The sequence below is a fragment of the Hylobates moloch genome, unplaced genomic scaffold (assembly GCF_009828535.3).
Source record: "Hylobates moloch isolate HMO894 unplaced genomic scaffold, HMol_V3 SCAFFOLD_3, whole genome shotgun sequence".
Taxonomy (NCBI): Eukaryota; Metazoa; Chordata; class Mammalia; order Primates; family Hylobatidae; genus Hylobates; species Hylobates moloch.
Window position 1 is genome coordinate 85,668,220 of NW_026652278.1, and position 26,122 is coordinate 85,694,341.

Here is a 26,122-nt window from a genome sequence, read left to right on the forward strand (position 1 = left end):
TTCTTCTTTTTCTTTCTTTCTTTTTCTTCTTTCTTTCCTTCCTTCCTTCCTTCCATCCTTCCTTCCTTTCTCTCTCTTTCTCTCTCTTTCTTTCTTTCTTTCTTCCTTTCTTTCTTTCTCTCTCTCTCTCTCTCTTTCTTCTTTCTTTTCTTATGGGGTCTCAATCTGTTACCAAGGCTGGAGTACAGTGGTAGGATCACAGCTCACTGCAGCCTCCACCTCCAGGGCTCAAGCAATCCTCCTGCCTCAGCCTTCTGGGTGGCTGGGATCACAGGCCTGTGCCATCACGCCCTGCTAATTTTATACTTTTTACGGAGGTAGAGTCTCCCTATGTTGCCCAAGCTGGTCTCAAACTCCTGAGCTCAAGCAATGTTCCTGCTTTGGCTTCCCAAAGTGCTGGGAGGTGTGAGCCACTGTATCTGGCCTCCTTTTCTTGTAAGGACACAAGTCATTGAATTTACTAGGATTAGGATACCTAATACAGTATGACCTCCTTTTAACTTAACTAATTACACTGGAAAGACCCTATTTCCAAGTACATTCTGAAGTTCCAAGTGGACATGAGTTTTGGGGGGATTACTCAACCCACTACAGTAGGAAAGCAACAGGGAACACCTACCTTGGCCTCTCACCAACCTCTTTCCTTCCACCACCACTGTCACCCACTGTGTGCCCTGCTACCCACTGTTCTCACCCTCTACCTCCTATCCCAACAAAAATCTCTGCTAGAAAGTCCCTAGAATCATTCTCTTGCCCCATGAATCAAAGCCCTCAGGTAAGTCCTCTTTCTTCAGACTGGATACCCAAGACAATGGACCCAGTGCTCTGAGACTGTTCCTCAGCTGGGAGAGAAAGTAAGCAGGTGGGCAAGGCTGAGCAGCCAGATCTGCCTGGGACTGATGTTCAGCTACACCGTCAAGTAACCCGATCTTGGGAAAGTCATTTAAGTTCTTCAAACCAGAGGTTCCTCATCCATGGAATGGGTTATGTGTAAGTTATAGGGTTATCGAGAGGATTAAGTTAGGCAATAATTTAATGTTATTAAATGGTAGCTATTAGTAGTAGTAAACTGGAAGAAGTACAAGAATTTGGGGCTACACCAGGGAAAGGTATGACCTGGATGAAAAGAGGTGGAAACTTTTTCCCACATTCAGGTTGCTGCAGAAAATTGTATGGTCTTCTACCAACTGGACCTAGGAGACCCAGTTTGCCTGGAACAACAGCTTGAGAAATAGACTTGAAGAACTCTGAATGCTTAGCAGCACCTTCCCTGTTCATGAGTACAACTTCTCTGGCACTTCATGGCTTTGCTTCCAACTATCTATGAACTCTTCTCTCACTACCTGCCTCCTTTCCTGGAGTAAGTAAAACAGTAAGTAAGAATAGTAAAATTAAATGACTAGCTTAAGGCCAAGGAAAGTAGATAAGAGTCATTAGAAAGTTATAACAGTAAAAACAATGTGGTTGATTCAGTAAAAGATAAGTAGGTAAGATAACAAGACTGTTAGGGTTTGAATGTTTGTCCCCTCCAAAACTCATGTTGAAACTTCATCCCCGATGTAGCAGTATTGAAAGGCGGGAACTTCAAGAGGTGACAGGGTCATGAGAGTGCCCCCATAATTGGATTAATCCTTTCATGGATTAGTGGATTAATGGATTAATAGATTATTAAGGGAATGGAGCTATGGTGGCTTTCTAAAAAGAGGAAGAGAGCCCTAAGCTAGTGGGCTCAGTCCTGGAATGTATTAGAGCAAGAGTGAACCCTAATGTAAACTGTGGACTCTGGTGATAATGGCGTGTAATGTAGGCTCGTCAGTGGTAACAGATGCACCACTGTGGTGGGGGATGGTGACAATGGGGGCGGGGGGCTGTGCCCATGTGAAGCAGAGGATATATGAGGAAATCTCTGTACCTTTCTCTTAATTTTGCTGTGAACCTAAAACTGCTCTCAAAAAATGAAGTCTAAAAAATTCCCTGTTATGTGTGTGTAAATGCTTTATTATGTATTAACTAATATGTAGGATTCACCTCATGACTTATAAACACACCAGGGTTTGGAGGAGGTAGGATTCTTCCTTGAATGTCTGCCTTGGGATATGATGGAAATTAGTCTAGTAACTGAAAGCAGTCTTAATAAAGTGGATTTAAACCATGCTTTGTGCAAAGGTGCCACAATGGTGAGGGCAGAGGCAAACTGAGGTCTGGGCACACGATGGGCTATGCTAGAAGGTGGGCAGGCAGCCCTGTGACCCCTGCTCTTGATTCAGCAAGAGTGGCCCTGCTTTTCTCTGCTTGGAAGCCCCTCAGTGCTTCTGTTGGATAAGGCTCAGGGGCTGAGCTTCTAGGATAGTCTATATCCACTCATGACAAAGTTCAGCCTCTGAATCTGAACAATCTACTCTCCATCATCTGAGGGAAACAGAAAGCTAGCATGACCACGGGACCTCTTATTGAAAATGTATTTGTTTTTAGAGTTAACAGCATCAAAGTAACCTGTTCAGGGCCTAGGACTCCATATCTCACTTGTGGTGACAGAAGGGAAGCATGCCATCCACAAGAGAAGGTCCACCCAGGGACAACTGCGTGATCCTAATGGTAACAACATCCACACTCCTATGGTGGTAGAGTTTAAGTAGACTCTAACATTGTATAAACAGGAGCCCTGTTCACCCACACGATGAACTCACCTGCCATACATATGGCATCCAGTCATCACACTGAAATCTGATTTCTTCCCTTCCTTCAGGCAACCAGAATCAAATCCCCTTAGGAAAGGGAGCAGAAATTTCAGCCTTTACACAGGGTAGAGTTTAGTGACACTGACAAATACTTTATTTTTAATGACATCGCTGGAATAACATTCCAGAATATTTTCATCTCCCTCCCCCCAAAAAAAAGAAACCATATGCATTAACAGTCACTTTCCATTACCACCCCAAATACCACCACCCCTTGCAACTAGTAATCTATTTTCTGTCTCTATGGATTTCTCTATTCTGGATGTCTTATGTAAAATGAACCATATATATATATATATATATATGCCCTTTTGTGTCTGGCTTTGTCACTTCTTTCACATGTTTTTAAGATTCATCTGTGCTATAGCACACATCAGTAGTTCATTCCTTTTTATTGCCAAGTAATATTCAATTGTATGGATATATAACATTTTGTTTATTCATTTATCAGTTGATGGAACACTTAGGTTGTTTCCATTTTTGGGTATTATGAACAATTCTGCTATAAACATTCATGTACAAGTTTTTATGTGGACATATTTTTAAGTTATCTTGGTTACACATCCAGTGGAATTGCTGGATCATATGGTAATCCTACTTTAACTTAATGAGAAGCTGTCAAATTGTTTTCCAAAATAGCTGCACCATTTTACATTCCTACCAATAGTGCATGAGGATTTCAGTTTCTCCACATCCTTGCCAACACTTGTTCTTATCTCTCCTTCTTATTCTAGTTGTCCTTGTAGGCATAAAGTGGTTTTGATTTGCACTTACCTAATGAAGTTGAGGATCTTCTCATGTGCTTATTGACCATTTGTTTATCTTTGGAGTGATGGCTGTTTAAATCCTTCACCTATTTTTTAAATCAGGTTATTTGTCTGGATACTAGACTCTTATCAAATATATTATATATAAATATTTTCTCCCATGTGAGTTGTCTTTTCATTTTCTTGATAATATCTTGTGATGCACGTTTTTAATTTTGATGAAGTTCAACTTGTCTGATTGTGTGTGTGTGTGTGTGTGTGTGTGTGTTTGGTGTCATACTTTAAAATGCAAGGTCGTGAAGATATACCTTATTTTTTTCCTATGAGAATTTTATAGTCTTAGTTCTTATATTTAAGTCTGTGATCCATTTTGAGCTAATTTTTTATATGGTGTGTGAGATAGAGGTCCAACTTCATTCTTTTGCATGTGGATATCCAGTTGTCTCAGCACCATTTGTTGAGAAGATTATGTGGTTCTCGTTTAATGATCTTGACATTCTCACCAAAAATCAATTGGTCATAAATGTGAGGGTTTATCTATAGATTCTCAGTTCTAGTCCATTGATATCTTTGACTGTCCTTACCCAAGTATCACACTGTTGCGATTGTCATAGCTTTGTAGTAAGTTTTAAATTAAGAAGTGTGAGTCCTCCACATTTTGTTCTTTCGCAAGACTGTTTTAACTATTTAGGATCTCCTTGCAATTCTATGTAAATGTGAGAATCAGTGTGTCTATTTCTGCAAAAGAGGAGGTTGGGAATTTGATAGAAGCTGCATTTGAGCTGTAGATTAATGTGGGAAGTATTGCCATTTTAACAATGTTAACTCATTTTATCCATGAATGTGGGATGTGCGTCCACCTATTTAGTTTTTTATTTTTTATTTTTGAGAAGGAGTCTTGCTCTAGCACCGAGGCTAGAGTGCAGTGTTGTGATCTCGGCTCACTGCAACCTTCACTTCCTGGGTTCAAGCGATTCTCCTGCCTCAGCCTCCCAAGTAGCTGGGATTACAGGCACGTGTCACCACACCCAGCTGGTATTTTTAGTAGAGACGGGGTTTCGCCGTGTTGACGAGACTGGTCTCAAACTCCTGACCTCAGGTGGTCCACCTGCCTTGGCCTCCCAAAGTGCTGGAATTACTGGTATGAACCACGATGCCCGGCCCTTACTTAGGTTTTATTAAATGTATTTCAATGATATCTTGCAGTTTTTGGTGTAAAAGTCTGGTACTTCTTTTGTTAAATTTATTCCTAAGTATGCTATTCTTTTTGATGAAATTGTAAACGGAATTGTTTAGTTTCACTTTTGGGTTGTTCATTGTTAGTATACAGAAATAACACAATAGACCCCTTTATCTGTGGGGGATACTTTCCAAGACCCCCAGTGCATGCCTGAAACCACAGATAGTACTGAAGCCTATGTTTTTTCCTTTACATACATACCTATAATTTTGATTTATAAATTAGGCACAGTAAGAGAGTAGCATAATTAACATAATAAAATAGAACAATTATAACAATATACAGTAATAAAAGTTATGTGAATGTAGTCTCTCTGTCTCTCAAAATATCTTGTTGGATTGTACTCACTTATTTTCTGACTGCAGTTGACCTTGGATAACTGAAACCACAGAAAGCAAAACTGTGGATAAGGAAGGGCTACTATCATAAATGTGCGTACATTGATTTTGTATCCAGAAACCTTTCTGAACTCATTTGTAATAGTTTTAATACTTTCTCACTGGACTCCTTTGGAGTTTTTAAATACAAGATCATGGCATCTGCAAATGTAGTTTGAATTCTCCCTTCCCGTCTGGCTCCCTTTTGTTTCTTTTTCTTGTCTAATTGCCACCCTGCTAGAATCTCCAGTACCATGTCAAATAGAAGTGACAAGTACAGACATCCTGGTATTGTTCCTGATCTTAGAGGGAAAGCATCCATTATTTCACCAGTAAGATGGTACCGTGGGTTTTCTGTAAGTGCCATTTATCAAGTTGCATGATTGACTTTTTATGTGATTCTCACTACCAGTCAGTTTGATTTGCCAGCTCTCACATACCTCAAGAGCTGTTTGAAGCTATATTGGCAACATCAAAGTTGCAGAGGCCAATTTCTCCCCATTATCTCTGTATAATATATTTAAACCTAAATAGTGATATCTTAGCATGTAATAGACAGACAAGTATGTTCTCTTTGGTACATCCTGGTATATCTGAAATAGTTTAGGCTAGATATCAGAAAACCTACCACTTTCTTTGTTTGACAAAAGCATTTTGCCTGCCTTCGCCTTAATTTCTCCCTCTATAACATGGGGGGAAATTGCATCTACTTTTACTTTCTAACCAGATACATGAATATCAAATAAGAATAATGGATGTGAAAACTGGCAACTCGTAGAGTGCTGTGCATATCAGAGAATGGATCATGTTGATGAAGATACATCAGGTAGAAAATACAGAGATCCATTTTGCTTTCTGCAGCCAAATGGGCTGCAGTTGTACTCCAGATCTCTGACTTTCACATTCTGGGTGCAAAAAAAGTGCATGTAATCAATTTCTCCATGAACTGAAACAGGAGTTTGGGCAAGAAAACGGATGCCTAGAATGGGCAATGTGCTCTGGGGCAGAAGATTGTATAATACAATATAAGACAATAATACAATAGCAGGAGAAGATGGAGGAGAGGGACCCACAGGTCTACGTCCCTTCACAAGTGCAAGGAGAAAAGCAATATTCCTCACAGCCTCAAGAAGCCTGTGGCCCCGCGAGCAGGGCTAGGCACGGCAACTTCCACTGTGGCATGCGGTTAGGCCACATATTGAAAATGGAAACACTTTTTCTTTGCCACAGAGCAACACAGGGTGCCTGGCTCAGGGCATAAAGAAAGAGATGGGGAAAGCCAGCAGCTAGTCCCTCCCAGCCAGGGTCACCCATTACTGCTCAGCCTGGCAAGGCTGAAGTTCACCAGAGGCTTTATTAAATACAGTCTTTACTAGAATAAAACTCTTTCTTCAGAGTGATTATCCATGATGACACCCAAATGTAACATTTTCTACTCAGTGATTTGATGATGACATGATAAACTCGAGTTATAACTAGAAAAATATTTTAAAGAGAAAATCTGGAAGTTGCTGGGGCACATCACTGCAGTTACGATGCTCACAGCTGTCTCATTAAAAAAAAAAAAAAATGGAGCCCGAGGGCTTCCGAAGATGATAACCAAAAGTAAAGTAACCTAGGTCTTGGCACAAAACAGCCAAAAGCTTCAGAAAATAGAGAAACAGCTCGCTTTTCCTTGCGGCCACACCAGGCTGCACCAGGACTGGGCCAGCAGTGTGCCTTGTGTCAGAATTAGGGATGAGGGCACCGGCGGGATGTATGATGGGTCTTGGATGATATTCTCACCCTGGGCCTCGTCAAATACAGCCTGAAGTAGAGCACTGCTGTGTGTCTGTGAGTGTGCAGCGGAGCAGCTCCCCAAATGTATTCTGTTGACCTCTGCAACTGACTTGGTGGAGCAATCTCGCTATAGAGTAGATGTCGTTTTTAGCAAAATACCTTGAAATGTTAAAGATGAGGCTTCTGAGGTGATGTTTGGAAAGAGAAAAGCGAAGCTATAACTAAAACGCATTGAGAAAATAAAAAGAAACGTGGGTTTGGGGAGGCCAAAGATGAGCATGGAGGTGTTTGAGAGCAGGGGAGAAGGGGAGAGCTACTCGGCCCACTTAGAAATACGTTCAGTTTGAAATTCCCAGAGGCATAGCGTAGCTGACTTCTTTGAAACGGTAGCCTGTAGAGATTCAAATTTACTTCCTGACTGCATGCTGCAGGCATTTCACCGCCTCTCAGCCTCCCAAACCTTTGAGCAGCTAGACCTCTACTTCCTTTCGAGGTGGCGGTCAGAAGGTGGGGGACAGTCGAGGAAGGGGAGGTCTCTACCTCCACCTTATAAGGGCCATGGTTCCGAGAAGCAGGGTCCAAAGACCAGGTTAGGGGTCCTGAAGGGGCCCGTGCTCACCAGCAGCAAAGTGAGTTGTGCTGGCACACAGGGACCAGGGCTGGTGGGAGGGGCTGAGGGTGGTGGGAGGGCCCAGGGCTGGTGGGAGGGGCAGAGGATCCTGGGAGGAGCCAGGGGTGGTGGGAGGAGCTAGGGGTGGTGGGAGGGGCTGGGGCTGGTGGGAGGGGACAAGGATGGTGGGCAGAGCCACTAGTGGTGGGAGGGGCTGAGGCTGGTGGAGGAGATAGGGCTGGTAGGAAGGGCCGAGGATGGTGGGAGGGACCAGGGGTGGTGGGAGGGACCAAGGCTTGTGGGAGGAGTCGGGGTGGTGGGAAAGACCCAGGGTCTAGGGACTGGCCAAGAGTAGTTGCTTTTGTTTGTTTTTCCTAAAGAGTAGTTTTAAGACCAGTCATGGTTCAACACTGGAGGAAAGTGATGGGGAGGAAGTGGATGGGACGGGGAAGACCTACACAAGTGTCCTCCATTCCTTGGTGTCATTATAGCAATGAAGAGGAAAAAAGTGATTCAAAGTAAGAGTGGGAAGCTGGGAAAATTAGTAGTGCTGGTTGTTCGTAGCTGAGGGACTCCTGGCAGTGTTTGATATTGCTGTAACTTCCAAGGCAGCAAAAATTGAATGCGAACCCTACTCTGCCACCTGTAAGCTAGGTGATATCTCTTTACCTGAGAAATGGAGATAAGAATAATGATCTTGCTGGTAACCACACTGCTCTCTCACTCCCAAGAGGAAGAAGTTGCCTTCCTGCTTCAGCATGGCCACTAGACATGAAGAGATCCGGGGGCTGACCAGTGAGGCTTCTGCCTGAGGGAGCCCCAGGGGTCTCTGCAGTTCTTTCTTCCTAAACTGCTGCCCTCCCCAAAGGCCACCAGTGCCTCTGTCAGCCCACAGCTGCCAGGGAGCCCCTTCTCGGCTAGGTACGGGTGCAGACCAGGATGTCCAGAAGGCATCCGTGCTGGACTACAGCACCAACAGAGGGCAACATGTTTGGAAACATAGGAAGCCGATGGTGGAGTAGATACAGGAGCTCCATGCTTGTAAGAAAAAGAACAGAGAAGAAAGATTATGTCCTGAAATGAGTGAAAGGTGGTTCTGGGTTATAACCTGGACTCTCACCATTCCCTGATTTTAGGGTGCCAGGATTGAGCAAAACCATTCTTGCACTAGAATGTAGGAATTGCACTCTCTTTTTTTTCTTTTTTCTGTTTTTGTTTTGTTTTGTTTGTTTTGTTTTTGAGATGGGGTCTCGCTCTGTCTCCAGGCTAGAGTACAGTGGAGCAATCTCAGCTCACTGTAACCTCCACCTCCCGGATTCAAGCGATTCTCCTGCCTCAGCCTCCCAAGTAGCTGGGACTACAGGTACTCTCTAAATCAGAGTGCAAAAAGACCACATGTCTGGGCTGGGCAAGTCCTCATGGCAAAACACATTTGTGTTTGGAACCTCTACACTTTCTGGAACCCAACTCTCCTATCTCTTCTTCCCTGCTTCCACTCCAGGCATCCTGAGGCTGGCTTGGGTTTCCTAAGGGGTCACAAGCTGAAACAAGCCCTGGTGCCCTTCCTGCCTGCAAGCCTCAGAGTGGCCCTTCCAGACTCATCTCCAAAGTCACCTCCTCGGTTTAGCTTCTGGGTCTCCTCCCAACTTTTGGAAATGTCCTCTTCTGGCTCCCACAAGCTTCATTTCATGCTATTCACTCCTCGTGCTTTATTTTTTTTTTTCTGTTCTGCCTCCAGATTATGAGTGCTTTGAGGGTAGTCACTGGCTGGAGGCATCTGGGCATGGAAATATTTTGTTGAATGAGTGAATCTTGGTTCTTGCTGTTCATTGGCTATTAGTGTTGCCTGTATCTTCTGCCAAGCACTTTGCTGAGTACTTCATGTGCATCTTCTCATTTCAGCCTCATAACAAATCTATACATGTCCTAGTATTACTCCCCACTTAAAACCAAGAAACTTGAGTCCTAGAGAAATTAAGTGATTGGCCTCAAGTCAAACAGCAAGTGGCTGGGACATGACTCTGACCAGATTAATCTAGCTTCCCTCCAGAGTTGTTTTAATGTTGGGAAAAAATCTGAAATGGTTTTAAGCAGACTATGAGATCGTGTGGCTATTTGTCTGAGTTTATTCACTGTGTGACTTTGAACCTGAGCCTCCGTTTCTTCTATCTATAAAATGGGGATAGTAATTCTGCACCATGAAGGTTTTATATGGAATAAATAAGCTAAAGTAAGTAGATCCTTAAATCCCTGCTTAGGGCTGCGACTAGGGTACAGCCAGGCAGACACCACCCTCCCAGGGCCCAGCATTTAAGAGGCACACATTCTCAGGAGCTGACCTTGCACCCCCTACTACCCTAAGCAGGAGCACTTCCTTAAGTGACATCCCTTACTTAGTCCTGGAGCTGCTCCTGGCATTGGTAGGTGAGGAAAAATCATTCTTTATCCTGTTTTCCTTAATTCTCCCTAATCAAGCTGAGTTGTCTTTCTGTATGAGTAGTTATTTCCACAAATCACCTTTCTTTCCTTGTAGTGACACGCATGCCAGCATTATTATTGTTTCAATCAGGAAGCCACCCTCCCATGCCAGAACTATCTGCATGCAGTTTCCACACAGTAGGCGGCTTTTACTGGGGTTCTAGTCATCTAGTTTTCCACAGTAAATGCAGCCTCAAGCAGAGTATCTCCAGGAGAGACATGTGCCCTCCCACTTCTGGAACATTTGTCATTTTCTCCAGACACAGCACTGGGATTGTTGCCAAGGCTTTGGCAGGACTTTGTGCTGGGTCTTAGACATTATACTTGTGCCCTCAGCCCTGTGCTAAGCACCCTCACCCCCCACCAAGGCCTTGACTGTTTTCTAATTGTTGGATGGCAAGTAACTCGGCAGCCACTTCTGAACTGTCAGTCAGCCCCAGACTGCTATAAAATTGCTTAACGATATTTGGGTTCTTTGGGAGTTGTTGAAGTGTGGAGCTGTAATGAAGCAGCCACTGACTGCCTAGTGAAGGAGAAGGTCAAGAAGGGGGTCAACTATGGAGGCCAAGGCCTTGGCTCTCAGACTGGGGGAGGTGGCTCAGAGCTCCACCTCCAGATTCAAGCAATTCTCCTGCCTCAGCCTCCTGAGTAGCAGGGATTACAGGGATGCACCATCATGCCCAGCAAATTTTTGTATTTTTAGTAGAGACAGGATTTCACCATGTTGGTCAGGCTGGTCTCGAACTCCTGACCTCAGGTAATCTGCCTGCCTTGGCCTCCCAAAGTGCTAGGATTACAGGAGTGAGCCACCGCGCCTGGCCTGGCTCCCATATTGGACACTGGGCTACAGAGTTCTAGATTCCATATGTCTCCTCAGGTAGAATCTCCACACTGCAGCCTCTGGCCAGAGGATGTAAAAGATCCAGACAGACCTGGCTTGCTGGCTGCTGCATAACAGCATGTTCATTTGAACAAGTGGCTTGAGCATGCCAGACCTGGGTCTTTCTCATCTGTAAATAGAGTAGTACATCTATCTCAGAGATGTGTTATAAGAACTCAGCAAATTGCTGAAGCCCAAGTCACAGATGCATACTGAGTGAGTGTCAATTACTATTCTCATTAGTAGCAGTAGTACTCTTACAAAAGTCAGTTACAAATCTCAGAGACCATAGGTCTGTATTGTAAGTGATGACCTGCAGATGTTGCAGAAGAGTTGGGAGTGATGTTTGGGATCATCCCGTCCCAGCCATTCACTAAACTAGGAAGCTGAGGCCAGAAAGCAGGACAGAGCAGACTCCCCACACCCAGCCTCCTGCTCCCCAACACTCCTCCACCTCAACGACACATCTAGGCCTCAGCCGTCACTGCAGTATAGTTTCCAGTGCAATGAAAATGCTACATCTTCTCTCTCCTTAAAAATATATAATAGTAAATAATATGTCTTATATATTTAAAACAGTTATTATCTCCTATAGGATCCTTGTCCTACATAACATACAGATCACACACATATTCAAGCACAGCCTGAGGAGGTGGGTGTTCAGCTGTATTAAAAACAAAAGTTGTAAGAAAGTATAATAGTGTGAAATCAGTGCAGGACTATTTATGATTAATATGAGGAAGCCCTTGTTAAGAATGCCATGCATTCTTAGACTAAAATACGCTCTGCAGGGACACGGGGAAACCCCATAACTTGAGACACTTCTGCTGGGACAAGGCATGGCTAAGCACAAGAGAGGAACAAAGCACCCACTTCCTCAGGGGACCATCAGAGACAAAGCTTGAGTCCCAGGCTCCTTTCTGAGTGAGGAGTGCGTAGAGTGGTTGTTTGAGAACTAAGTGTGCCTCTGTGTGCAGTCTTGGGACCTCAGTGTCCAGCCAGCCCCACAGAACAACAGGCTTAGAGACCAGGAGAGGCAATGACAGGTGTTCTGTCAAAACCACCCAGCAGGGCAGCAAGACGCTAGTGCAATTACTGGGCTGCACATCAGGGAAATGTGGTGGACTCAGTGTCTCTGGATTTCTGTAAGGCATGTGACAAAGTGACATGAGGAAGCTTTTTGATCAATTTAAAGACAATAGGTTAAGATCTTCATGGGCTCCTCATAAAAGCCTTGGTAGTTTGTCAAGCAATCTTTCACAAAGGGGAAAGGGGCTGTGCAGCCTCTTTACCGGAATATGAAGCTGGATTTCGGTATTTTAACAGCACTAGGACATACGAAGGCTGCCTGTCAAACTCACTAATTAGATGGATCTGGAAGCCATTACGGATATATTGGATATTTAAAAACATCACCATCCCAAATGATTAACACAAATGAGAATTATGGACGTGGTAAGCCAGGATGAACTTTAGTGCAGAAACTGTGAAGACATACCCTTAGATTGAACAGCAATAATAGCAGCTGTCTGGCACTCATTAGGAATTAAATGTTTGCTGGCTGGATTCAGGGATGGGATTACTTAGTAGAACATATGAAAATGAATAAAAATTGAACCTAAACTCAGAGTGAATGAGAAGTATGAAGATTCTGGCAAATCGACTGCTATGACCTCTGCCTGTGTGTCCGAAGGCTAGCGGTTAGACTCCCGCAGGCGACGTCCCGTCCTGTGCAGTGGGCAGACCCTACCTGCAGGCTCAGGTGTACTCCTGGGCACCACAGTGGAGAAAGGGCTCTGTAGATGGTTTGTGTCCTAACGTGAATCATCTGAATGGTGACGCTACATCATACCACAACTATTGGAGGGCCCGGGGAGGTTTGGGCAGAGCCGAAGAACTGGGGTTAGGTGGTGCTAATGCTATGTTGAAATGCTTTAAGTGTTGTCATGAGAAGCTAAGTTCTTTGCAGGGGAGACCTGAAGGGCAGAGGTAGGACAAACGGAGTGAGCGACAAAGGGCTTAACATAAGGAAGCTGTTTCTAATGGTCAGCGTTGACAGCGATGCAGTGGACTGCTTGTGAGCTCCCCATCACGCAAGTGTGCAGGCAGAGGCTGAACCGCTGCTTTCTGCGATGGCAGAAGGCGATACCACGTGGGCGTGCGGTCAGCAGAGCGCCTGCTCCCCCTCCTGTGGTGGAGCCTGGAGGCAGCCGCCCGCCGGCCGTAGCCGGTCCAGCAGAGGGCGCGCTTCGAGCCGCGCAGGCAGCGGGTTATGCAAGCAGGGGAAGCGCGGGCCGGGCGGGAAGCATACAGCGCAGGCCGCGCAACGGCAGAGACGTGCTCACCCGGCCACCGCACCCGCGCAGACCCCGCAGGTAGCCGCGGCGGAGCTGAGCGAAGGACATGGCGGTGCCCACGGGTGCCAGGGCCGCGCCGGAGCGCACTGGACCACCCGTCCCCGCGCGCCCTCCCCTTCTCCATGCAGCCCTCCAGGAGCGTGCAGCACCACCGCCCCGGGTTCTCACCTTCCCCTCCGCCTCTGGGGCTTTCCCTTGCACCTTTCTGGCGGGCCGCTCCTGGCCCGCCTGCCTCTCCCACGCTGGGCCTGCGCACACCCGCTCATCCTCGACCCAGGATGGAGAGATGGGCACACAGGCAGGGGTCCTAGAGCCTTTCTCGCCCTGCCCTGGGGAATCCGCCCTCAGGAATGGGCCGCGCAGGACTCCGTGCGCATCTGTTGGTGTGTGATGAAGGGAAGCCCAACTTGCCCTGGATACGAAAAACATATATTTTAGTGCCAAATCTCTGGTTTCCTGAGTGGCTTTTCACCTTCACACATCATAGAGCAAACATGGCTCTACAGGGTTTTGTGGAGTGCGGGATGGCGCTGTTAGACTCAAATGCTTACTTCCCGTGGGGTTAGCAAATTCAGTAATCTTAGGCGACCTCCCCACAGTAGAAAAAGGTTAAAAAGTGGAAAAAAGAAAAAGACCACCACACTTGACCTTCCAGGGCCAAACCTCCGGTCTGTCAGTCACACTAGACAGCCAACCTTTCACAGGGATGCCAGGACATTGCTTGGGCACACTTCAGCTTTATGAAACAGGGACATTCCCCTCTATCCTCCTGCTAAAGTCCGCCCCGCCTCTCAGCCCCCTCACTTCTACCACTGCCTTATCGCCGCTAGGCAGCTTCCACTGACAAGTCAGCCTGGGGCCACCCGGCTTCGGAAGCGTGTGGGCCCTCTAGGCTTCCATCTGCGGACTGCACCTCACATGGAGAGAGTGTTCCGCACCAGACAGGGTAAGTCCACAGTGGCTCCACCTGGGGCCAGAGGCCGAATGGGAGGGTGGAGTGTTTACGGTGCGCACCTTCTCCTGGTCAGGGGGCGGGGAGCCGGCTGATGCTGCCCCCGCGTCCCCAGCCACGTTTTGGCTTTCTGAGATGGTTAATTTTAGGTGTCAACATGACTGGGGTGAGGATGCCCAGATGGCTGGTAAAACATTATTTGTGATTGTGTCTGTAAGGGCGTTTCAGATGAGCATTTGAATCAGTGGACTGAATAAGAAGGTCCACCCTCACCAATGTAGGTGGCACTTGTCAACCTGTTGGGGGCCCAGAGAGAACAAAGGGGCAGAGGAAGGGTGAATTCTCTATTCTGGAGCTAGGACATCCACCTTCTCTTGCCCTCTGACATCAGAGCTCCTGGTTCTCAGGCCTTTGGATTCTGGGACTTACACCAGTCCCCTTCCTCCCTCGTTTTTAGGCCTTTGGACTGGGCCTGGACCTGCTTCCAGCTTGCAGATGGCGTGGCCTGGAATTTCTCAGCATCCATAATTGAGTGAGCCAATTCTCACAACAGCTCTCCTCATCCACCTATATCTGTATATCCTATCGTTTCTGTTTCTGTGGAGAAACCTGGCTTGCTCTCTTTCTCTTTGCCTCCACCACCTCCTTCCCTCCCTCCCGCTCTTTAATATAAAACCACATGGATTACTCTTCCAAAGGTACTCTGATTCTTTGGGCCATATGATCTTTTCAGTGGATAAACTGTCTGTTGGTGATTGAAAGAGGCCACAATTCACAGGACTTTGCTTGTTACAAACTCACTTTATTTCATTTTTCTAGGCAGCCAGTAGCCCCAGATGAGCAGCAACACAACTCTTATTTGTACCTAGCTGAGCAGCACGGCTGCATATGCTTTGCCATTCCACTTCCCAATGGCAGAGCCATGTAAACTGGAGCCTGGACCAGGGGAGGGGAGATGCAGTCAGTGAGAGGGATCCAGGGCAAGCCTCCAAAGCCAGCTGCCTGCCAGCAGGGTGGGGACACCCATCAAAATCCAAACCGCTCGCACGGCTTCCATCATAACAAGCAATCCCTGATTGTAACACTTGATTCTTGGAGGGAAAAAGAGCAAACAAATCACCCAGCTGCAAAACTATACTTTTAAACAAATTGTCAAGTAAACAGTTTGGAAGATTTCTGCCAACCATTCACTGGAAAAACAAGAAGAGAGCTGATGGGCCCCAGATTTTTTTTTATAGTTTTTTTTATAGAGTATATTTTTTTAAGAGCAGAGTGCTCTTGTATTTGTTTGTGTTATGAAAATTTAGCCAAGCTAGGGAGATCCAGAGAGAAGGCTGCCACTCTGCTTCCCTGTCCCAGGTTGACACCTTTACTGTCTTTTCCTGTTTCTAGGCTTTATCTAATTACCATATTGCCAGCTGTTTGATTGAAACTATTATTAACATTAAAGTGATAGCAACCAAATATCAGCCAGGATGCTAAGCTTAACCCGGTCAGTTGCTTAGAGGTCCAAAATGTTGGCGTGGGAATTAGCCTGTGATAATGAAAAACACAAAGTTCATATGTAACCAAAGCATCAATTGTTAATGAGCTCTGAGATGTCCCATGCTCCCATGGAAAGGATTGGCATATTCCCTTTTTCTGCAGTGGCCAAGTGCAAGCCAGAAGGTTGCTCGCCATGCAAGGACTTAGGTCCAGGAGAGCTACTCACCTTGAGGATGCACTGCCCACTGGATGGGCTGTGCATGTTGTTCTGGTTCAGAGGCAGAAAAGGGGACAATGGGAAAGGCTGAAAGGACAGCAGAGGTAGAAACAGAAGATTCTGTTAACACCCATCCATGAGGGTTCAGGGGATAATGGTCTTTGTGACCACTACCCAGGGTGGCAATATCTAGCAATTGGTGCTTTCTTTTTAATATTGTTTTTGCTGTTGCAAGAAATAGACACTGGGTGCTTTTTGACTAAACTATTTCAAAAGGTGTAGAAATCTCAGAGCCTTGCTGGGCCTGGAGGGACTGCCCCTCCCAGGCTGGCCAATCCCTAGAGATGGTAAATGACTTCAGCAAGCACGGCTTTCCTATGCAAACCAACCAATCCAGAGCCCTCCCAACCACCTCCTCTGTTGGGCTCTCACCCTCTGGGCCATGGCCACCTGCCCTAATCACCCCAGGGCCAGGCACCAGGCAACTCATGACACCTCTGTGTCCAGAGCCCACTAAAATTATTCAAAGTAGTCCATTCTAAGTCTACTTATACTGCCTTGCTGGTTCCTTCTCACAAAAACCACATTAAAGGCCCTTGCTACAGTTCCCCCCACACTTCTAACCAACTCTGGAGCTTCCCCATGTGGTCCCCCATGGCACAGCATGGCCCCCATGGCAAGGCATGTGCCTCCTCTCCAGATCTGTGCATGACAGACTATCCGTTCAACAGCAGTCCCCTCCTTATCTGTTGGCCTTGCCTAAATGAATAAAACCTATGTTTTAAAGCAACTGTGTCCCCTGGGAGTAAGGAATGACAAGCATGTTATTATTTCTTTAGGGATTTCTCTTTAAAATGTTCTCTATGAAAAGACAGCAACTGTCTCTATGCTAGAAATACAGAAAATTGATCTTGTGTCATTTTTTAAATTAAAGTAATAGACATTCATAGTAACAAATCAAATACAATATTACAAAGGGTTTATAATACAAAAGAGCAGCCTCTCACCAGAACCACAATACAGAGATTTTTGAGTCTTTCTGTTAGTAATTGTCCTGAGGCCTATCCACAGTTCTAAATAAAATGCTTTATCTCTGTTGACCTATTTATCCACATCGCATCAAGCACAGAGAAGATTTGCTTCCCTGACAACCAAACCTTTCCTGCCTCTGTTCTTTGAAATGTTTGATAATTAGATTATTTCTAGCATCTCTCTTGATAATATTGTAACTTCAAATAATACCCTCATCCTTTTCTTTCTATTTACATTTACTTTTGATATAGTTTGGATATTGGTCCCCTCCAAATCTCATGTTGAGATGTTACCCCCAGTGTTGGAGGTGGGCCTCTGGGAGGTGTTTGGGTCATGAGGTGGATCCCTCATGAATGGTTTGGTGCCCTCCTGTGGGCACTCTTCTAGTTCTCACTTGGTTAGTTACTATGAGACCTGATTGTTAAAACAGCTTAGCACCTCCTCCCCTCCCTTCTTTCCTTTCTCGCCATGTGACACACCTGCTCCACCTTCACTTTCTGCCATGACTGTAAGCTTCCTGAGGCCCTCATCAGAAGCAGGTGCTAACACCACACTTCCTCTACAGCCTGTAGAACTATGAGCCAAATAAGCCTCATTTCTTCATAAATTACCCAGCCTTAGGTATTCCTTTATAGCAACACAAATGGACTAAGACAACTTTTGACAGACTCTCGACACTCCACTTTGTAAAAGAGGTTATTAGTTTCTTAGCATTGTCTTCTACTTTTCTTCTCCCTTGCCCCACTCTCCAATTCTTCTCAGCATCCCAACTTCTGTGGGCTGGCCTTTCACTAGTGCCAAACATTATGACTCAGCTCATACCCTGCTGCTGAAGTTCCAAGTCCAGCATCAGTGTGTGCTATTGCCAGGCCAGGAGATCTTGAGAAGGGAACTAAGGTCAATTTCACTAGTGACTTTCTCTGCTCTCTTGGGCAAGTCACCCAATTCCTTGAAACCATGGCTGCCTCATTCAACTTCCTTCATAGCTTTAAAATGAGTGGGAACAAAAGAGTGGCTGTAAGGTAATGCAACTTGTAAGTTCCACACTGTTATCCACACGGAAGGCGGAGGAACATTCTGACCTGTCCTCCGAGAAGCATGGTGACTCCTTGAGTGTGATCTCCTGGCATTGGATGGCACCATCACTGTGGGACCGATTGATGTCCTCCAGGCCCGGTGGTTGGGGAAGGAACATTTTATATGGATTCCTTTCGCATCAAATCCCATCACACAACTCTCATAAATGCTCATGCTTTTTGATGTGTGCATTTGAACCCAAGTTAATTATATTTTGTGATTTTTAAAGAGGCAAAGGAAGTGATTTCACCCATTTTCAACCTCCCTGGAGTAAACTGTTCTAATTTACTAATGATCAAATTTAATCCTTTCTTTTCCTTAATATTCTTGGTGGTTGCATTTCAGTCCCTTTACTGGCTTTACAGTAAAATCTTGACTACCCTAGAAATTTTTTTTATATATGCCTCGATTTATACTGATAAACCCTAGAAAAAATCATGCTGGGCCTGGATCTCTTCATATATAGAACCCTTTTCTAACTTTTTTTTCTTGTGGGAATTGCTATCTCTTTTTTTTTTTTGTATTTATTTTTAGTTATTTTTTTAAATTAAATTAATTTTTACATATATAATTTACCATCTTTACCATTTTAAGTGTACATTCAATGGTAATAAATGCATTTCTATTCTTTTTATTTTCTTTCATGTCTCCTTCTCTCTTCCTCTTCCTGCCTCTGGTAACCACTAAGGTACCCTACCTTCATGAGATTTACTTTTTAGCTCCCACATATGAGTGGGAACGTGATATTTGTCTTTCTGTGCTTGGTTTATATCACTTAAATGGCCTCTAGTTCCATCCATGTTACCACAAATGACAGAATTTCATTTCTTTTTATGGCTAAATAATATTCCATTGAGTACATATACCATATTTTTTAAGAATTCATTCATCCTTGGGCACTTAGGTTTATTCCAAATCTTGGTGATTATGAATAGTGCTGCAATAAACACACAAGTGCAGATATCTCTTTGATAGATTCCCTTTCTTTTGAGTATATACCCAGCAGTGGAATTGCTGGATTATATGGTAGTTCTATTTTTAGTTTTTTTGAGGAATTTCCATACTGTTCTCCTTTTTGGCTGTACTAATTTACATTTCTACCAACAGCATATTAGGGTTCCCCTCTCTCCATATTCTCTCCAGCATCTGTTATTGCTCACCTTTTTGACATGAGCCATTTTAACTGGGGTGAGATAATATCTGATTGTGGTTCTGACTTGAATTTCTCCAATCGTTAGTGATGTTAGTATTTTTTATATATCTGTCGATGATTTGTGTGTTTTGAGAAATGTCTGATCCTATTTTTGATCAGATTATTTGTTTTTGTTTTTGTTTTGTTTTGTTTGACTTTCTCTACTCTCCTGAGAAGAGTTTGCTATTGAGTTGTTTGAGCTCCTTATATATTCTGGTTATTAATCCCTTGCCAAATGGATGGCTTGCAATTATATTCTCCTATTCCGTGGGCTGTCCCTTCACTTTTTTGATTGTTTCCTTTACTGTGTAGAAACTTTTCAGCTTGATGTAATCTCATTTGTTTATTTTTGCTTTTGTGCCTGTGCTTTGGAGGTCTTATACAAAAAATCTTTGCCCTAGATCAATGTTCTAGAGCATTTTCCCTGTCTTCTTTAAGAAGTTTCATAGTTTCTGGTCTTAGATTTAAGTCTTTAATCCATATTGATTTGATTTGATTTGATTGAGTTTCATTCTTCTGCATATAGTTATCCAGTTTTCTCAGCACCATTTATTGAAAAGACTGTTCTTTCTTCATTGTATAATCTTAGTGTCTTTGTCAAAGATGATTTTGTTGTAAATGTGTGGATTTATTTCTGGATTCTATTGGTCTTTGTATCTATTTTTATGCCAGTGCCATGCTGTTTTGGTTACTAGAGCTTTGTACTAGATTTTGAAGTCAGCTAATGTGATGCCTCAGCCTTGTTCTTGCTTAGGATTGCTGTGTTAGTCTGTTCTCATGCTGCTGTAAAGAGCTTCCCTGAGACTGGGCAATCTACAAAGGAAAGAGGTTTAATTGATTCACTGATCCGCATGGGTGGGGAGGCCTCAGGAAACTTACAATCATGGCAAAAGGAGAAGCAGGCATGTCTTACATGGCGGCAGGCAAAAGAGAGAGAGAGGAGAGAGAGAAAGGGAGGAACTGTCAAACACTTACAAAACCATCAGATCCTGTGAGAACTTGCTCACTACCATGAGAACAGCATGGGGGAAATGGCCCCCATGATCCAGTCACCTCCTACCAGGTCCCACCCTCCCACAAGTGGGGATTATAGGGATTACAACTCGAGATGAGATTTGGATGGGGACACAGAGCCAAACCATATCAATTGCTTTAGCTATTCAAGGTCTTTTGGGTTCTATATACATTTTAGGATTTTTTTTCTGTTTCTGTGAAGAATATCACTGATGTTTTGACAGGGATTACATTGAATCTGTAAATTGGTTTGGGTAGTATCGTCATTTAAATAATGTTATTTCTTCCAATCCACGAGCATTAAGTATCTTTCTATCATGCATGTGTGTCCTCTTCTATTTCCTTCATCAGAGTTTTATGGTTTTCCTTGTAGAGATTTCTCACTTCCTTGGTTAGATTGATTCCTAGGTATTTTATATTTTTTATAGCTATTGTAAAAAGGATTCCTTTCTTGATTTCTTTTTCAGATTGTTCACTATTGGCATATATAAATGCTACCAAGTTTGTATTAATATATTGATTTTGTATCCTGCAACATTGTTGAATTCGTTTATCAGTTTTAACAGTTTTTTGGTGGAATGTTTAGGTGTTTCTAAGTACAAGATTATGTCATCTGTGAACAAGACTAATTTGACTCCATCTTTTCCAGTTTGGATGCCTTTTATTTCTTTCTCTTCCCTAATTGCTGTGACCAAGACCTCCAGTATTATGTTGAATAATAGTGGTGAAAATAGCCATCCTTGTCGTATTTCAGTTCTTACAGGAATGGCCTTCAAATTTGCCCCCTTCAGTATTATGTTAGCTGTGGCTTTGTCATATATGGCCTTTATTAGTTTGAGGTATGTTCCTTGATTACCCATTTTTATAAGGGTTTTTATCATAAAGGGACATTGAATTTTATCAAATGCTTTTTCAGCATCTGTTGAAATAATCATATGGTTTTTTTTCTTGATTCTGTGAGTGTGATGTATTATGTTTGTTTGTTTGCATATGTTGCATGTGTATGTTTATTTGCATTGCCCCATCTTTGCATCACTGGGATGAGTCCCATTTGGTCATGATGAATGATCTTTTTAATGTGTTGTTGAATTTGGTTTGCTAGTATTTTGTTGAGGATTTTTGCATCTATATTCATTAGTAATATAGGCCTGAAGTTTTTTGTTGTTGTTGTTGTGTCCTTGTCTAGTGTTGGTATCAGAGTAATGCTGGCCTCTTAGAATGAGCTTGGAAGTACTCCCTCCTCACCATTTTTTTTGAAGAGTTTGATAAAGATTAGTATTTATTCTTTAATGTCTGGTAGAATTCAGCAGTGATTCGATCAGTTCCTGGGGCTTTTCTTTGATGGGATATCTCTCTTTTTGGCTCTAATCTTCCTAACAGGGGAAAGTTTAACCTAGGAACATGATGCTTTCTATTGCTACTTTGTTCAAAGCCTAACAGTTTAATATCAGCAGTAGTAATGATGACAACAGCAGCCAACCTAACTGAGCACCCTCACATGTGACAAGACACCATGCTAAGGGATTTACATCTCTTAGCTCCTTGAACCCTGACAACTGCCTTGTTTTCTCATTTCACACATGATGAAACGAGACTCAAGAGAGTCAACAACTTGAGGTTAACAACTTGCCTAAGGTCACGTCATAATTCTGGTAGGATGCGTCTTCCTATCTCCTCTAAGTGGGCCATTTTAAGGCCCACCTGGGCAGAGCCCCTTGACTGGCATAACTTACTTAATAATACTTGATTTCAGATAACTTATTAAAATCATTTCACCAAGTAGAGCAAATAACTGTGGTCAATGGTGATGGCAGTGGAAACCTTTCCAGCAACCATGAGCTACGCTTTGCAAATGATCACTCTGGTGGATAATCCCATTAGTTCTCTTCTACCACCTCCTCAGAAATACTCTCACCTCCCAGCAAAGAGGCGCCTGGGCTGTGGCTTTTCTAGAAATGAAGAGATGGGGATGGGGGCAGGGAAAATAACACTGATTATCTAAAATATCTCTATTTCTTAATTTTTAATTTATTTGGTGACAGTAATACAGAAAGCTGGAATAATGCCAAGCAGCCATGTGTCATACAATGAATAACTTGTCCTGCTGTGTGCTGTATTAAAAGGACTTTTTGAATGACTACATTGTGGACACATTGAGTGCTCTAATCCAGAAGAGTCCATGGTGCCTTCAGACAAGAGCCCTGGGCACCTCTGCAGCAACATGTCCCCCACTTCTCACTGTCCCCAAAGGTTTTCCTGAAATCCTGCCCTAGATATCAAGGAGGCCATTGTCATGGCCTCCTTCAGCACAGACCTTATTATTTCCTTATTGGAGCTGTTAAAAAATCTTGGGATGGTTCTTTTCTCAAGAATCATCCTTTGACACTTGCTAGTCTGTCCTAGAGCCTAATAACATTCCCAGCTTTCTGCTCCTCTCTCTCCTTTTGCTGTCTAGGCCTTGCATCCCCTGTAATGGCTCCTGGCTCCCAGCCCTGCCTGGTGGGCTGAGCTGGCACCATCATCCCCTGGAGTTGGCTCAGGGCCAACAAATTTCTGACACAAGGAGATTAATTAGGTCCAGGGAAGCGAGAAGCAGGTGCTGTGAGTGATGTGGCGATCGGCTGTGCTTTCTCTATGATAGAATGCAAATGATCCCACACACTCAAATTCCCAGCATCATCATGACCATCATGACTGATCAGACCATGGCCACAGGGATTTTAACTCCAGTGATGACGGGCAGTGAGGTCAGCTACATCTCAAATCAAGAAAGACAGACAAGTCGGTAAACCAGCTTCTGTGAATCAGAACCATTGACCACATGTAATTCCAGGGAGCAGAGCCAAGGCTGCAGCCTGAGGGCATGTCTGTCACTAAGGCTGGTGAGATGCTGAGTCATTTAGTTTCCAGCAATTAGGCATCTTCTGCTCAAGCAAAAAGTAGCCAGATGACTATCTGGTGAGGTAAGCTGTAGTAATAACATGAACAATCATAATTGATTTGCATTGTGATGCCTACATCTAAAGTACCTCGATTTATTTCTTTATGTTGTTATGCATGTATTCATTCATTCAGTGGACATCTTTTTTGAGCTCAAAAGATGAGGAAACTACTGTGCTGGGCCTTAATGGCCCTTGCCATCAAGAAACTCAGGGTCTCTTGGGGAATGATACAAACACAAGATTCACAGCATCCAGTTAAAATGCCATGCTTTCTGTTATACCAAGCACCATGGAAACACCGTGGGAAGGCTGGAGAACTCTGCTTCTGGACGTATTCAGGCCCATCCTCGTCTCCACCTCACTTACTCTCTTCACTTCTGGCAGGGCTGAATGCCCTCATTTTACCCAACACCAGGAATCCCCAAGGAACCCCAGAAAGCTGCAAGACCTTGGCCTCCTTTCTTGTAGCTAGGGGTCAGGTCAGGCACATGCAGATCAGCTGCCGGGGAGGCAGTGGGGTGCAGGGAGGCAGATTGGGCTGCAAATAGCCTCTCAACATCCTAGCCTCTCTGCAGGAGACATGCTGCCCGTGGCCACTCCAGAGTTGGTGGACCTCATTCATGTCTCCGGGAGAGATAAACGACTTTAACAAAACCCAGCAATATTAGCAAAGCCTGTGGCCAGAACATTTCAGTGAGTAATTTTAATGCCCAGGTGTGTAGCATGGCACAGAAAAACATCTTTGAGGATGGATTAACAACACATTTTGCCATCCCCTGAAAGATTTTACCCTGAATGCACACATCTCTAAGAGATGGTGTGGGCTCCCTATCATTAGATTTTTATGAAGAATGCTTCAGGAAGTCTCTCCCAGGTGCCAGGGCTCCTCTGGGAAAAGGTTCAAAGGGTGGTGGGCCAGTCCTCTGGGCACATGCATTCCTGGTGCAGACCACCAGAATTGCGCCAGTAGTAGCTAAATGTGTTAGCAAGGCCTGGTGCACGCCATGGTGCAGGCCCAGGCAGCCAGCCTGTGCTCTTCTTTCTGGGACAGTGCTGTCCTGGACTGTCCTTATGACCACCCCCGGCCTTGATTCTGCAGTGGGGCATGGTTGTGTGCTGGTGGCAGCAAGGACACGCCTTGACCCTCTGCTCCCTCTCTTGTTCTCCTTTTGTTTTAACATTTTCCTCAGATTATAGAATTACCACATGCCAACTATTATGAGCTGAATTGGGCCTCCCCACCCCCAAATCCATGTATTAAAGCCCTAACCCCTAGCACACCTCAGAATGTGACTGTATTTGGAGATGGGGTCTTTAAAGAAGTAAATAAGTTAAATGAGGTCATTAGGGTGGGCTCTCATCCAATTTGACTGGTGTCCTTCTAAGAAGTTGGGGACACAGACACACACAGCGGGAAGACCACGTGAAGACACAGGGTATCTGCAAGCCAAGAAGACAGAGGGGCCTCAGGACTCTGCCAGCACCTTGAGCTCAGACTTCCAGCCTCCACAACTGTGAGAGAATAAATTTTCATTGTTTCAGCCCCCAGTCTGTGGTATCTTGTTATGGTAGCCCTAGCAAACTAATACACCTTCCACAGAAAATTGAGGAGATATAGACAAGTTTAGATGGTGAAAATAATGACTTTTTTCTAAATCTCTCCACCCAGAGAAAATTTCAGTTACTATTTCAGTCATTTTTCTTACAGTTTAAAATCCATATTATATAGAGAGACATTGAGAGTGGTGGTAGTTAGAGATTACATTCTGTATCCAACTTGCCTTCTGAATTGACATTGCATGAATGAGTACCGCCTTATGTCAATAGGGTCAGGCCATAATTTAATCATTGGTAATATTTGGGGTCATGCTTTATTCTAGACAGACCCACGCATACTACTTTTTAATTATATTATCCATACTGTTCTTTATCCAGATTTCCTTATTTAGTAATCAATATGGATAGATTTCTATGTTCATAAACATGGATTTGTGTCATATGTAAATTTTTGGATAATATTTTATAGAACAGGGTTATGAGTTTTCTTTAATCCTATGTTGATGGTCATTTAAAATTTTTCCTTTCCTTTTTTTTTGTTAAAAATCAAAGCACTGTGAGGACTGCCTGATCGGATAGCTATGCACCCTGGAATTCTTTCTTTAGAACCAGTTCTGAGGCTCAGTTCCTACGGTGGAGTTGAGGGAGTGTGTGCTTCCCGTTCCTGCCTATTGTCCTGGAGATGGGCCGTGACTCTATCCCCAACAGCAGTTTATGGGCAAGGGTGTCCATAATCTTTTTGCACATTTAACATTCTTCTTAATCTAGGTGGTGCTTTTGCAAATTTATTGGTCATTTGCATTTCATTTTATTTGAATTGCCTGTTTGTATTCTCTCTCTGCTTCTAAAAGTTGGTGTGTTTGCCTTTTCCTAACAGTTTTATAAGATCTTTTTAGGTAATAGCAATTTTAATTCTTTTATATGTATTTGGCAATTTCCTTCCTGCTCGCCATTCCCCCCAGTTTTCTTTATCTCTTAATTTTGTACATGGCAGGTTTTTGTTTAATTTCAGAGCACATTTTAAGTTTTTATGTATTAACATCTATTAGTCTTTTCCTTATATTACTTCAGATTTTGGTTGCCTGCTTAGAAAGCACTTTCACACCCAGATATTCATACAATTTTTACTAAATGTTTTCTTTTACTGCCCTTATGATTTCTTTTTTAAAAAATATTAAAATATTTAGCCCATCTGGAATTCATTTTGGTGTGAGGTATGAGGTAGGACTGTAACACTATTTTCCCCTAAGGTGGTTAGTAGGTTGTCACAACGCATTCTCCACTAATCTGTCATTTTCCTGGAGATTTAAAGAGACACCTTTACATGTGTATGTGCTCTTGCGTGCCCCGCACAGCGGAAGGCATCCTGGCATTGTGAGAGTGCAAAACCTGCCAGGGAAGCCCCTCGGTGCCTCTCTGCTGTTATCA